Genomic DNA, 14,216 nt, shown 5'->3' with positions numbered 1-14,216 from the left:
TTTCACAATAGTTTGTATTTACAGTGTGGTATAGATTGTTCTCCTGATTCTACTCATTTCATTCTTCGTTTATTAAATTGTCATTTTTATAACACTGATGTTATCATGTAAATTGTTTTTAGCATCAGTGAAGACCTGAGAAGTCACTTCTCTTTCTGAGTCGCTGGTTTCTTGTTTCATAAAATCCATGAGGTGAACTAGATGATTCCTAAGGTCTCTTGTGCCTCTGACATTTCGGCTTGAGGGGTGTTTGTTTGTAAGCGGGGCGCAGTGGAGAGGCATTAAACTGCGTCAGCCTGTTGCCCCCAAACGACACTTTGGCGGGCAGGTTTCCCCCTTCTTTCTAAGCGGTCAGGCTTCAGAGCTGGTCAGTGCGGAGAAACCACGGGGCTCGGGACCTCCAAATCAGTGAGCCGGCCCCGGGTATCATGTCATGGATTTACTGTGTGCCAGGCACCGTACCACGCTCGAAGGGCACACGTGCCCTTGGGGTCTCATTCGAGAGGCAGACAAGATGAGCACCGTGGTCGTGGCGGTCCGCACGGCGATGGCACGCTGAGGTCCCACGTGGGTGCCCCCGCCTCGTGCCAGGTCCACACCCGCAGAGGTCGGGCTCGATGGGGGCAGGGAGGCGGCAGGAAGGGCCTCCCGGGGGCGAGGACGGCGGGCCGGGGCTTCCGAGCTGCAGAGAGCCTCGAACAATGCGAACCCCAGAGGCCAACGGGCAGCGTCCGTGCCGTCGGCCGGGCAGAGCCGGGCTTCCGTCCCCCGCAGGCCGGGCCGGCGCGGCGCGGGGCGCCTGCGGGAGGCCGGCGGGCTGCTGGAGGAGCGGGCGCGGCCATTTTGGCAGCTTGTGGGGGGGGCTGCTCTGTAAAATAGTTTGGACGGGTTCGAGGACCCTCCTCCGCCGCGGCGCCCTCCCGGCTGGGAACCTTTTCTGTTCCGCGGGGCCGGCCTGACTTTCCGGAATCGCCGGCTGTCTCTCCGCCGCAAAAGCACTTTAGCAGCCCTCGAGTAAAGTAGATGCAAAGAGATTTTTTTTAGTATTAATTTATGCAACGAGCATTTTAAAAAGAATATTTTACATAAGACATGTGTCTTGTTTTCAATAATTTGACACTGCCATTATGAAAGGCGCTTTTTGTTGCAGTTGTTTTTAGTCAGAAAATTAACAAGGTGAAGAAATAATCAGTATTACCGAAGAAAATGAAATCTATGAGCTTTGGAACTTACACCGGGCCGAAGGATTGGAGGGGGAGGGGGAGGGGGCGGCGGGAGGCGGGGCGGAAGGGTAGTAGCAACTCGCGCAAGCGCAGAGGGAAAGGCTTCGCCGCGGAGGGGGTGGGAGGAGGGAAAGCCTTTTGCGTCCTCGCTTTCCGGATTGTCGAAAAGTTGCCCAAGTGTCGCGCTGGCTGTGGTGGGGGGAGGGATTGGCTGAGGCGGCGACGGCGCGGTGCACGGACTGCGCAGTCCTAGACAGAAACGATCGCAGGCGGCCGTGGGACGGAGCTCGGGCCTCTGTGCCGGTCCGGGCTGGGCTTGCTGGGCTGACCCTGTACAGCGCCTCTGCCCGGCTCTCCTCGGGAAAGTGCCAGTGACAGACGCTGCTCGGGACCGTCGGGGCCTGTGGGGCGAGGGGAACAGCGCGGATTCTTGGCTGCCAACGCCCCCTTCACGTCCCCCGTCCTCCCTCATGGGCCGGTGATTCCCCGGACCCTGGGGAAGGGGTGGCCGGTGCCTAAGGTGAGGGGGGCGAGGGGGGAGGGCGAAGGGGAGGAAAGAGGGAGGGAGGGACCGCAGGACGCGCGTGCGCGCGGCGGGGGAGGGGCCGGCAGGGAGGGGAGAAAGAGGAAGGGTTGCGGCCCGGGATGGCTGGGGTCGTCGGCGACTGGCGGGTTATCTCGGGGCCGGGAAGGAACTGGGGTCCGAGTCTTGGGGCGAGATTTCCTTGGACTTTGTGGGAAACCGGAGCTGTCCCCAGACACACCCACAGCCCAGAGTGAGGACTGGTGGGGGAGGGGATCGAGCTTACGTTTCGGGTCTCCCCTCAGACTTGGATGTGGACCGGGGACCGAGGCGTGGGAGTGCGGTTTGACAATGGACTTCTGAAGGTAACCGTGGGGGGCGGGGGCCCGTGTCTGAGACCCGAGGGGACGTGGGGGCTGCACGATGTCAGAAACGGAGACGTATGAAACGTGTGTATTGTTGATTCTCGTTACGTAGACAGATGTAGCCTTTCTGTGGCCGTCCTCAGAGGTTTGGCCAAAGTCAGCGGCGGGGCTGCTGCAGTGGGGACAACTGCCCCGGACTGCGGGATGAGAGGTGCGTGTCAGTCTTTCTAAATAGGTTAGCCGGGCCTTTTACGGACATTTCGTATCGCAACTGTAGCTCCCCCCTTGAGGCAGCCACCACGACGACGGATACTTGTTAGTGTTTGTGTTCATCTGGGTGAGATAAATTGTATCCTTCGGAGGTGGCACGCCTGTTTAGCTATATGTAACGCGAGCGAATGTGTCTTGGAGGTAAGTTGTAGCTGCGGTATGCTCCATTTTATGAGGTGTTCTAATGTAGCAAGTTAGGAATCTTTCTGGTAACTTTACCTTTTGTGGGGCATTTTAGGCTTAATTTCTTTATTTGAAGGCACTTCGTCAACCCAGATGATACTTGAAAAGCCTCATCTAAGCTGGACTTCCATTCTGGTATTAATTTATTGCTTACAGAATTGACTATGAACGTTGCATCAGATCACTCTAAAGCTAGTTTTGTTTTGCCTTACTAGGTTAAAAAACCACATTTTTGCCTGGGTCAGAATAGGAAAGTGTTCTGTAGAGTAGCAACAATGGAAATCACAGAATATTAAGTTAGTTGTAAATATATTTACTGATTGAATAGTAATTAAACGATTTTGCATTCCAGAATCTGAAAAATTATAGTCATGGTATTAAAATGAAAACTTTGAGATTTATCAGAAATTTTTAGGGAATAATTTGAATCAACTGGATGATACCATTGAATAAAGTGATTTTTTCCAGTTTTCTCAGAGTATATAATTTAGAATTTAGAGAAAAATTTCAATAGATAAAGACTCTTTAACCAATTTAAAAAAGAAGACATTTGGAATATATTCTAATGGAAATGCATACTTTTTTATTCTTAATTTACAATAATTTAACACAATTCAATGTTAGTCAGTACTCCACCATCAAATTTTTGTAGCATCGTTTTTATATAGAATGTTTATGATGAGTTTGCATTTTACATAGTCTGAGCAGTTTTCACTGAGAGATAGTATAGGTATTATTAGTTCCAATTTACAACTGAAGAATGGAGGCACAGGTATTAAAAAACTTAACCATTGTCACAAGGCAATGTCACAAGTGGCAGAATCCAGGTCTTCTAACTCTAAATCCAGTTCTCTTTCCATTACATCTTAATGTTTTCAAGAAAAAAATGCCCATTATGGGATGACGGATTTGGAACTAGAAGGGATCTCCCAGAGGCCATTCAATACCCTCATTTTACAGATGAAGAAACTGGGGCTGAGAAATATTAAATGATTTGCCCAGGGTTGCAGAGAGCTCTTTGGTAAGTGTCTAAAGCAAGATTCCAACTCATGCCTTCCTGACTCCAAATGGATTACTATCTGTTGATTCAGATAATTCCCTAATAATTTTTGGTAAATTCAAGGTATTATTCATCTTAATACTATGACCATATAATGATCCAGCATGAGCAGGGGTTGTCAAAGAGCAGAACCAGGAGAACATAATGTCAACTAGTAACCAGGGAAGACCAGGGAAGAAGTAGAAGGGGTACAGGGAATGAGGACCCAAAAAAGGCCATTTGATATACAAGTTAAAGATGATTGGTAGCCTTAGAGGGAGAATTTTACTAGAGTGGTAAGTTTGAAAGTCAATGAAAGAGGGTTAAGAAGTGAGTGGTGAGGAAATCAAGGCAGCTACTATAGAGAAGCTCTCTATAGGAGCTTGGCACTGAAAGTGAGGAGAAATGTAAAGCCATAGTTTGTAGGAATGTCAGGGCCAAGGAAAGGATTTTTTTAAGCATGTGAAGAATCCTAAGCATGTTTGTAGACAATCTTTGGGAGATAGGGGCAGATGAAAGATGAAAAAGGAATGATTGATGTGAAACATTCCCCAGGGAAGTATGAGATGAGGAACACAAATAGAATAATATTGGAAAGTAGTAGGGTCACCTCATCCTCAGAGATTAGACCAAATCCAGTGAGGACAATTGAACATATTATTGGACTTTGGAAGTCTGGGTTAGGGAAGATGAGGGTTTCCGTACCAGCCTCAGTTTTGTCAGTGGAGTGGGAAGCAAGGTCACCTTGGGTGATGGGTGTTTGAGAAGTGGAGGAGGAGGTTTGGAACAGCTTATATGAGGTGCAACAGAGATTATCTGGGAAGAATAAAAGTGTTGTTATGTAGTGGTGAGAAACCAGCTGAAATTATATAGCTTGAATTTACGGTGTACTCATTTAATATGACTGTTATTTCCTTTAGTTCTGGAGTAATAGTAGAAAAGAGTGATGGCAGGATTGACCCAACCCCAGTGTTGGTAAGGGTTTCAGAAATAGAGGATAGTGCATGGATGAACTGGCTAGCTGTGTTGTCACATGTTTGAATGAAAGAAAGTGAGGCCACTTTATTAGACAAACGGAATAGGAAGTGTTGGAGAATACAATGAGGGCAAATAGGTTTAGGAGGTGTGAGGGAAAGGAAAAGATTTGAAGACAGTAGGTTATGGTAAGAGAGTGGAATTTCAGAGTTCAAAAACATAGAGACCGTGAGGATGTTGAGGTAGAGAATAAGGTCCTGGGAGTTGAAGAGGTTGATGAGTTGGAAGACTAGCATGTTCTATGGAATTATGAAGATTGAACCCCCAAGAGAGAAGATAGATGGTGAGGTGAAGGCGATGGAGCAAGATACTGAATGAAGGTAGTGAGAGTCACCAGGAGTTGGGCAAGCTAACTGCTGGAAGTCTTAATCTTATGTTGGAAACCATTTAGAAAAAATTCTTATACTAAATTAAAGAACTCAAAACAAGATAGTCTTTACTCATATAGTAGTTAGTGATTGAGTCAAAACTGAGACCTGGATTAAGGGAAGAATGATTCGGTCTTCTAGTCAAGAGTACTGTATTGGATGTATCTTACCCTACAAGAGAATAGAGGGGAATGGGATGAGAGAAGGGAGAGGTGTGATAGAAAGAAGGGCAGATTGGGGGAAGGGGTAATCCAGAATGCATGATCTCTTGGGGCGATGGGAGAGACAGAGAGAAATTTTGGAATTCTAAATCTTGTGGAAGTGAATGTTGACAACTAAAATTAATTTAAGAAATAAAAAAATACAAAAAAGAAAATTATAAAAAAGAGTACTCTATTGGGATTTGGGGAAAATGAAAGATTAGATATGAGTGTAAGGAAAAGTAAATTTTGGATCAATTAATTTTCATAGCCAAATTAATTTTTATACTTAGCAGCAATGAGTATTTTGAAGATAAAAGTTAAAATTTAAGGTGAGGTTGTAATTCTGTGTTATTTCACTTAAGCATTCCAGATGTATTTCATTTGTACAGAAATTGGCTACATAAATAGATAATTTTTAATGCAATAATAAAAAGGAAATCTATGATTGAAAAAGAAGATGGATAGGCATTGTGATGGCACCTGGCAGTGGACAGCTTAAGAGCTGCCTCCCCCCCATAACAGCTTTAAAGGAAGGCATGGACGGGAATCACGCAACAGGGTGCCTCCTTGTGTAGGGATTGACTGTGATCTGCTTCAATTCAGGGAATATATAGATAGAGGAGATCATAGATCTATTTGAGTATGACATAAGGTGTGAGATGAACAATTGACTAATTTGTGGTTTCATCATTGTGGGTCCTCCTTGTTCCAGTGGAGATCTCGGCTTCTCCAGACTTCATGAGTTGCCATTGCTGAAAATTTTATCACTTGTTTGCCAACCTTCTATGGTAATTGAGAGGATTTGCTGAGATAGTATTGGAAGAATTTCTGTGTAGAGCTCCATAGCCTTCAGGATACCATCATCTCTTTCACACCATTCTGAGATAACAGTAATGGACAATATAAGAAAAAGAAGTTTTCTGTTACTTATTTGGTAGATCTTTTTAAGTGTATGTATATTTTTTTCCCTCAGCTCAAATTGAAGAGCATGAAAAGGTTTTTTTTTTTTTAAATCATCCTGTCAGAGAGAAATTTCCTTCATTATGCCTATGCTGTATTAAAAGCATAATTGTGTCTTTGTTGTCTCACCCCCCCTCCCCCCCCAATTCCCTGTAGGTCAGTGGTTCTTAATAGAAAAAGATTTCTCACTCCTATATAATTATGAGGATTAATGTGTACACAATTCCACACTCACATTCTTTGTGGGTCTATACAGTGTAATAGAGCCCTTGCCTGGGGGAAAGTATTATTTGATTTCTTGTTTTGTCTCTGACTTTAATTAGCTGGATAACCATGAGCAAATTGTTTGACCTTTTAGGACTTCAGTTAATTTATCTGTAAGGTAAAGCTTTTAGCCTTCATGTTGTCTGTCCTTGTAGGTTTTAAATTCTTTTTTTAATTTGTCTCTCCAAAATGACTAGTATCCTCTTTTTTTAAAAAATGAATCCCATGGCTTTTCCTCAATTCACATACTAGGTTTTTTTGCAGTTTCTGACACATCAACCTCTGATTCTTCTTGTATCTTCTCTCTTCCTTTGCTTTTTGTTCTCCTGCTTCTCTTTTCAGCTTTCTCATGGTCTTTCTAATTTTCCTTTTCTGGATCTCCACCTCCTGCCCCTTAAGTAGGAGGGACTCTCGAGAATCTCTCCTGGGTCCCCTTTCTTTTTTTTTTTTTTCTCTTTGATTTCTGTTCTTATGTGTTCAATTATTATCTCTACACAGATGAACTTCCAAATCTATTAGAACCAAATCTGGTTCTAATCTCTCTAAAAATCTCCAGTCTCAAATGATAAGGTAGCTGCTGGACATCTCCACCTGAATCTGCATCAGATTTTGAAAATCAGTATGTCCAAAATGATGCTTATACAAACCATTTTTCTAGTCAACCAGATTTAAATTTTAGTCAGCTTTGACCCTTTACTTTTCCTTATCAGTTTCCGCATCTTGTGATTCTACGTGTGTCTGCTTCTCTCTGTGTTGTCCCTTCTTCAGGTCCTCATCACCTCTGGCTTAGACCTCCCACTTTGCTTGGTCTTCTTTGCTCCTACTCTCTCCTGTCCATCCTGTCCATCTGTCAAACAGACTTCGAATGGGTATTTTAAAAATAGAGTTTTGGTTATGTGTCCTCTGTTCAGAGAAATTTCCTTGTCTCCTAATTGTTCACACAGTGAGATGCAGGTTTTCTCATTCAGAATTTGAAATTCTCCAGTCTGGCCCACATACTTTCCCTAGCTCTGTCATATCACTCCCTTCACATAGTGTATTCTGATCAAGTTGGCCCTATGCACTGTTCTAGATGGACGGTCTGTTTCCCTTTGTTGTGCCTTTGTACAGAATGCCATTCCACATTCATTAGAATGGAAGCTTCTTGAGGGTAGGAATGATAATTTTTTTAAACCTTTGTCTTGATCTTAAATGCATGCTTTTTGGTTTATTGTTGATCTGTTCCTCCCCTCAGCTCTTAGAATCCCTAACTTTTCAAGGCTCAGTTCAGGTGCCATTTACTGTGGGAAACCTTTCTGATCCTTTACAATTGTTACTGCTTTATCTTACTTGAAATTAAGGTGTATTTGATTATCTGTATCTCTTTTGTATGTTCCCAGTATAACGTAAGCTCCCTGAGGCCTGAGAGTACTTCTTTTTTTAATCTTTCCGTATTCATTGTCTTATCACCAAAATGAGGTGCTTTTTAAAAAGGCTTTTTTCATTTGAAATAGTAAATTTTTTGTTAGCATTTATGGTGCTCATACCCCTAGAAAGAGAAGATATAAGATAATAAATCACTTTTTGTGTTCAGTAAGGAGAAAGACATCTCTGCTTTAGTGAAGGCATCTTAGTTGTATAAATCATCCCTGACCCTGTGCCATTTATAATTTCTCACATGGTACTCAAAATGAAACTTTATTATTCCTTGTTGTTTTTACTCCATGCTGAATAAGTTCTTTTTGTTTGCATCTTTCATGTTTTTTTCCCTCAGTACCAGTCATATACTGTTCACTTGCAGATATTTAAATCTTTAATCTTTATTTGAACAAAATTCAGTGTTCTGCATTTGTTGAATTTTGTAATGCTCTGAAAATCATTTAGTTCACGAGTACACAAACAATGCTGTGAATTTAGTAGATTCCCAATAAGTATTTCTTAAATGAATGTAATTTGAAATTATTAAAATTGTGTTTTCTGTGGTGTTTTAGGAGCAACTACATATTTCTTAATGTATATTGGTTAGATTCATCAGTTCAAAAAAATTTTATACATTGAGTTAGAATAATGGTTCTGCCACTTTACTACCTGTCTAACTTTGGGCAGTTAAATGCCTGGACCTCAGTTTCTTCAACCGTATAATGAAGAAGCAGAGGACCTCTAGGTAGAGCTTCACATCTATGATACTGTGGCTAAATCCATTTTTAGATTATGTGTTTGCATGCCAGAATCCATACCATGAGAATTTTTTAAAACTCAGTATCCAGTTTGTGAGTCTCTTTTATTACCCCCAGTTTTCCATATTATGATAGTGGGTTTTTTTAATGTTTCCTCAAGAATGGTCCTAGATTTCAAGGTATAGAATATTTTACATTAGGGAATATATTTTTATAATTCAGAAACTGAAGAATGACAACTTTGAACCATTAAGTCACAGAGAAATTTAGGAAGGAACCTTCATATCACTTCAGCCAACTTACTTAGCCAGTGCAGAAATCCTTATACAGTTACAGCTCTTACTCTTTCTAGTCTTGTTTCATATTATTCCACTTTACTCACTCACTGGTCCAATAAAATTGGCCTGCTTAATGGGGAACCATGAACTACATCTTTTGTTTCTGTGCCATAGTTTCCCATATTTAGAATGTCCTCCTTCCTCATCCCTACCTCCTTCAGATACAGCTCAAGTGCCACCTTTTTAAACATAGACTTTGCCTCTTTGTGGTTCCGGTTAGCCCTCTGTTTCTTGAAATTATTGTGTATAACTTTGTATATATTATGTATTTACTTACTTGTGAACATGCTATATCTACTCCCTTTGAATAAAAATTTCTTGAAGAAATAAACTGTTAGAGTTTTTTGGTCTAAAACTACTACAGTGCCTAATACATGTGGTAGATACTTAAAAATGTTTGTTGAATTGAAACCTTTCTGTAACTTTTTTGGGGATAAAGACACGGATTGGAAGTGAGAACTGAACCTGTAGTCTCATTCTTACAGGGGTTACTGAGGGAAGAAAACTCCTTCTGCTAATGTATATTATCATTTCTGCAATTGAGAAAGTTACCTAGTACACTGAGAGGTTAAGTGATATATTTGCTCAAGGTCACAGGGACCTGTGTGTCAGAGGGTATCTGAAGCCAGGTCTTCTTTGCTTTGGCTCTCCAGCCACTACAACATTTTGCCTCAGCCTGATCATTGTCATTTAAATTGTTGTTTAACTTTAGTTTTTAATAAAGTCTCAAATGTAAATTTAGTTTTTAAAAATCTTGCTTTTTTTGTATTAGTAGAGGGATTTCCACATAAGGAGGTGAAATAGCAAGTACAGGCAAGCCAACATTGAAACAAAATAAAACCTTTATATAACTTCACTAGCTCTTTACCACATAGACCCATCATTATTGCTGTAAGGTGTTAGTGCATGATAAAAATTAGCTGTGATACTAAAACTTGGTTAGATTGATGATTTATTTTTGTGTCTTGATTATCTTGTATACTTTTTATTTGCATACATGTCTTATCCTCCCACTTTTCTGCCGCTGTTAGATATTAGACTTATTTTATATCTTCAGGATTCCAGAGCCATATACATAGTAGGCACTTAATTCTGGCTAAATTTTTCCTTCTTTGCATTTGTTTCAAAGGAATAAGTGACCTTCACTACAATGCTAACGTATATACTTCTGCCTTGTTCCTTTCAGAAACATCCCATTTGCAAGAGTTTACCCCTTTGTTAATCTTCTCTTCCTAATTTTTAATATTTCCTTGTTCAACAAGTCCTTCCTTGTTGCCTGTAAACATGCCTACTTCTGCCTTATCCTTTGGAAAAAAACTCAGACCTATCCTTCCATCTCTTCTGTTGGTCTGTATCTTTTCAATCCCCTTCACCGTCAGACTAGAAAAAAAGAAAAACACTGTCATAATTTTCAGTTCTCTTCAATCTGACTTCCAACTACCACTACTTGAGCAAAACTTTTCTCTGAGGCCATCTTGTTATTGCTAAGTCCCGAAAGACTTTTTTTTTAGGCCTTCCTTAGCCCTGTTCCTTGCCCTTAAATCTCTCTCCTTACCACTCACTCATCAGCTACGCATCCGTATTGGGTCATCATCACCTTTCCTCAGTTGTATGCTATGCTCTAGCATTAGCCTTCCACTTGGGCCCATGTTTCTGACCGGTCATAATTTTCCATACTTAGTTCAGTTGAGACCTACTGTGCTGCTTTCCCATCATCTGCAAGCCAACTATCCTTCTTTTACATACATACTCTCTCCCTTAAAACCTCTAACTATGGGAAGAGTAATCAAACCAAACTATCATTCCTGGAAGGAACTTATCAGTTGGTGGCTCTATGATTCATTCAGCATCCCTGTGACTTGATGGAGAAAAACATCCTCCATGATGAAGTATGTTGTTCCCTCCTATTAGAATTTATGCTCATTTAGGACAGGGCATATCTTTCTTTTCGTATTTGTATTCCCAGCATTTAGCACAATACTTGGCACTTAGTAAGCATTTAACAAATGACTTTTCATTCATTCATTCTCTCTTGGAATATTAGAATAATCTCCCAATTGGTTTTCCTAGCTTTTTTTTTTTTTCCCTTTTCTCTGATCCTTAGAAAACTGCCAGATTGTTATTCCTAAAGCACTTTATTCTTATTCTTATCTGTGCATTATTTGAAATAGCCAGACTGGCCTACAAGCTATTTCTCCTTATAGGACATTCCATCTTCTCCCTCCTTTATCATCATTTTTGGATATATACTCCATATCCCCTAATTCAGTTAGCCTTCCTTTGTTACGAAAAAACAGAACCAGGTGACGTAGTCAGACTGTGTCTGATGGCATAGCTCTCCATCACTTCAAGGAAAAGTAGGGACATTTTTCTTTCTTGGGTTCAGATTAGATATGGCTTCCTACAGCTCCTCCAATGTATTGACTATTTCTGTCTTAAATGTAGTGCTGCCAAATTGTCAATTGTGAGATGCAGCCACAGAGTTGCTTTACATTTATTTTTTTTCTCATTAGTGATGTGGAGTAGTCTTTCATTGGATTGTTGATAGTTTGTATTTGAAAACTGTTCATATCCTTTGATCACTTATCTCTTGGAGAATAGCTCTTGGTCTTAAATATTTGAATTAGTTCTCTGTTCCCTATAGATCTTGGATATGTCAGAGATACTAGGTAGATACAAGTTTTTATTGTTTTTCCCATTTGACAGTTTACCTTATTGTAGTTGCATTGATTTTGTGCAAAAGTTTTAGTCAAAATTGAAAAATTGCTGCCATATATTTCTGATCTTTCCCTTGTTTGGTTAACAATTTTCCCATTTCTTCCTAATAGAGAAGTGATCAAAGGATGCCTCCGAATAACTAAGAGAAATACAAATCAAAACAACTCTGAGGGTTCACCTCAAACCCAGAAAACTGGTAAAGTTGACAAAAGTCAATATTGGAAGGATTGTGGGATGGATGGGCACAGAGCTTTGTTCACAGAAATATAAATTGATAACCATTCTGGAAAGTCATTTGAAATTATATATATATATATATATATATATATATATATATATATATATATATATATATATATATATATATATATATATATATATACATATATATTTATATAAAGTGACTAAAATGTCTTTACCGTTTTGAACTGAAAATTTCACTGGTAGGTTATACCTCAAGGAAGTCATGGACAAAAAGGAAAGTTTCCATATGCACCAAATATTAGTAGCACTTTTTGTGGTAGCAAAACAAAGTATATGCATAAGATTGGGGAACATATGAACAATTTGTGGTACATAAATATAATGGAGTACCATTGTGCTGTAAAAAATGAGAGACATAAATACAGAGAAGCATAACAATACTTTCATGAGTGAAAACTATGAAGTACGCAGATCCAGAAAACAATGTACATGATAGCTGTAACAGTCTCTTGGAAAAAAGAACAATTTCAAAACAGTCATATCTATGTTGTGAAATTAACACAGACTAAGCTTGGATGATCCAGAGAATAGATAGGAGAAGATATTTCCCCAACTCTTTTGGGAGGTTGGATCCATTGGTATGGAATATTGCATTTATCGTTAGACTTTTTTCCATGTGTTGATGACTGTTTTTTTTTTTCCTCTTCCTTCTCTTCCCCTCCCCTCCCCTTAATTGTTACAAGGGTTTATTCTCCAGAAGAGAGAGAGAGGGAAGGAATTCAGCTATATAATACCTAAAGTTATCAGTAAAGAAATGTTTTTTTTAAAGAAAGAATCCTCTCACCCCTTTCCCCACTATAATTTTAAGGGTACTACTCTCCATGACCCTTTTCTTTTTAAATCATGTAGTCTTTTATATTTATGTCATGTGTCCTTGAGACTTTGTGGAACATGGTATAAGATGCTGGTCTAAATCCATTTTCTGCTAAACTGCTTTCTAGTCCCCCCCCCACTTCCTGTCAAATAGGGAATCCTTCCTCCATGTGTCTGTTCTTGGGTTTCTTTAGCACTGGGCAACTGAATCCACTTGTTTCTTCTTACGGCTCCTCTGTTCACTTCCACTGACCTATTTTTCTGTATTCAGTTAATGCCAGAAATGCTTATGGTATTCATGAGTTTATTTTATGTCATGTAAGTTTTCTGAAATTTTGGGAGAAATGAGCTATTTGGCAAAATTAACTGTTTTAGTTAATTTTAGTGATCTCTGGGGTTGTCTAGGTAGACCTAGACAACTGGACAAATAGTTTTATTTTTTATTTATCTATACTTATTCCTTCCATTTCTTTTTCCTATTGCTTTAGCTGGCTTTTCTAGATAGGCAACTGTGAGAATGTAAGTTGCAGGGAACTTCCCAGCCTAAGCTAGTGAGTGGGAGTTTCCTCATCTGGGAGTTCCCTCTACCAGGGAAAATCACAGTCTCTACTCATTTTCATTGATTTTACATTTCAGCCAAACTGAGATAAAATTATTCCTGAATTTTGCCTTTTCACCCATTTCTTGAATTTTCCTGTGCTGTGTGCTTCACTCCTGCAGTATAATCCTTGTCTGTTTCCTCTTATTGAAATTCTTTCTGTCCTTCCAGACTGTACTTAAATGCCACTCCCTTTTCCTAGTGATTAATTGAATTTTACATGACTTTGGCCTTTCATTTGTATTTTTCAAGTTTTGGTTCTCTTTTTGAGAGTATTTTGTTCTTTCTTCTTTCTCATTGCCTATACCCGGTGTGTTGTCGTCTTGTCTGTCATAGCTCTCATCTGTCCTATCCTTGCCACTAAAACTGCCACCATCCTGACTTAATACTTCTACAGTTTTAAAAGGCTTTTAATTTTTTCCCCCTCCTCATTCTTTTATATAGCTTTCAAAACAATCTTCCTCATAAGATATCACTAGATTACTGCTCAAAAGCCTTTAGTGGTTCCCTCTTGCCTATAAGATTTAAAAACAAAACAGTTCCTTAAGCCGACCTTCCACATTTTAGCTTTGACCTACGTTTCCAGATCTTTTTTAGTCTATTCCCTGTCAGTCAGTTAACAGTAATTTTTAACCACTTACTGTGTGCCAGGCATTGTGCTTACATTCTGTTGGGGGAAGATTACACTTAAAAGGAGGCTGGGGTTGTGAAAAGGTATGGAATGAGACTGAAAGTACCTGGGGGAATAAATGGTAGACAAAGTTCAGAGTGGCGGCCTGGAGAGGTTGTATGGTTTGTTCTTTATTCTCAAAGAGGAACATGACATCAGGAAGATGATGCCATGATTTGCAGTTGAATTGGATTTAAAGTGAGGCAGGGCTGTGCAAAGTCACCAG

The 14,216-nt window shown here is 40.2% G+C and overlaps 1 protein-coding gene across 10 annotated transcripts in view; it reads left to right on the top strand.

Annotated features, from left to right (window-relative positions):
• The window catches only part of RNF111 (ring finger protein 111), a 138,466-nt gene that overhangs the window by 44,126 nt on the left and 80,124 nt on the right, over window positions 1-14,216 (top strand). For 4 of the 10 annotated variants that reach the window (XM_072615660.1, XM_072615655.1, XM_072615657.1 and 1 more), the window contains exon 1: window positions 1,605-1,743. The exons of 4 other annotated variants lie outside the window; for them this stretch is intronic. The gene's annotated coding sequence lies outside the window, so the exon portion shown is untranslated. Of the gene's footprint in view, window positions 1-1,604; window positions 1,744-2,051; window positions 2,112-2,176; window positions 2,323-14,216 lie in introns of those variants that run through there. 2 more of the 10 variants (XM_072615627.1, XM_072615646.1) reach the window with 2 other exon arrangements.

The sequence above is a fragment of the Notamacropus eugenii genome, chromosome 1, assembly GCF_028372415.1.
Source record: "Notamacropus eugenii isolate mMacEug1 chromosome 1, mMacEug1.pri_v2, whole genome shotgun sequence".
Classification (NCBI taxonomy): Eukaryota; Metazoa; Chordata; class Mammalia; order Diprotodontia; family Macropodidae; genus Notamacropus; species Notamacropus eugenii.
The sequence above is the reverse complement of the archived record's forward strand: the minus strand, read 5'-3'. Positions and strand labels throughout refer to the sequence as shown.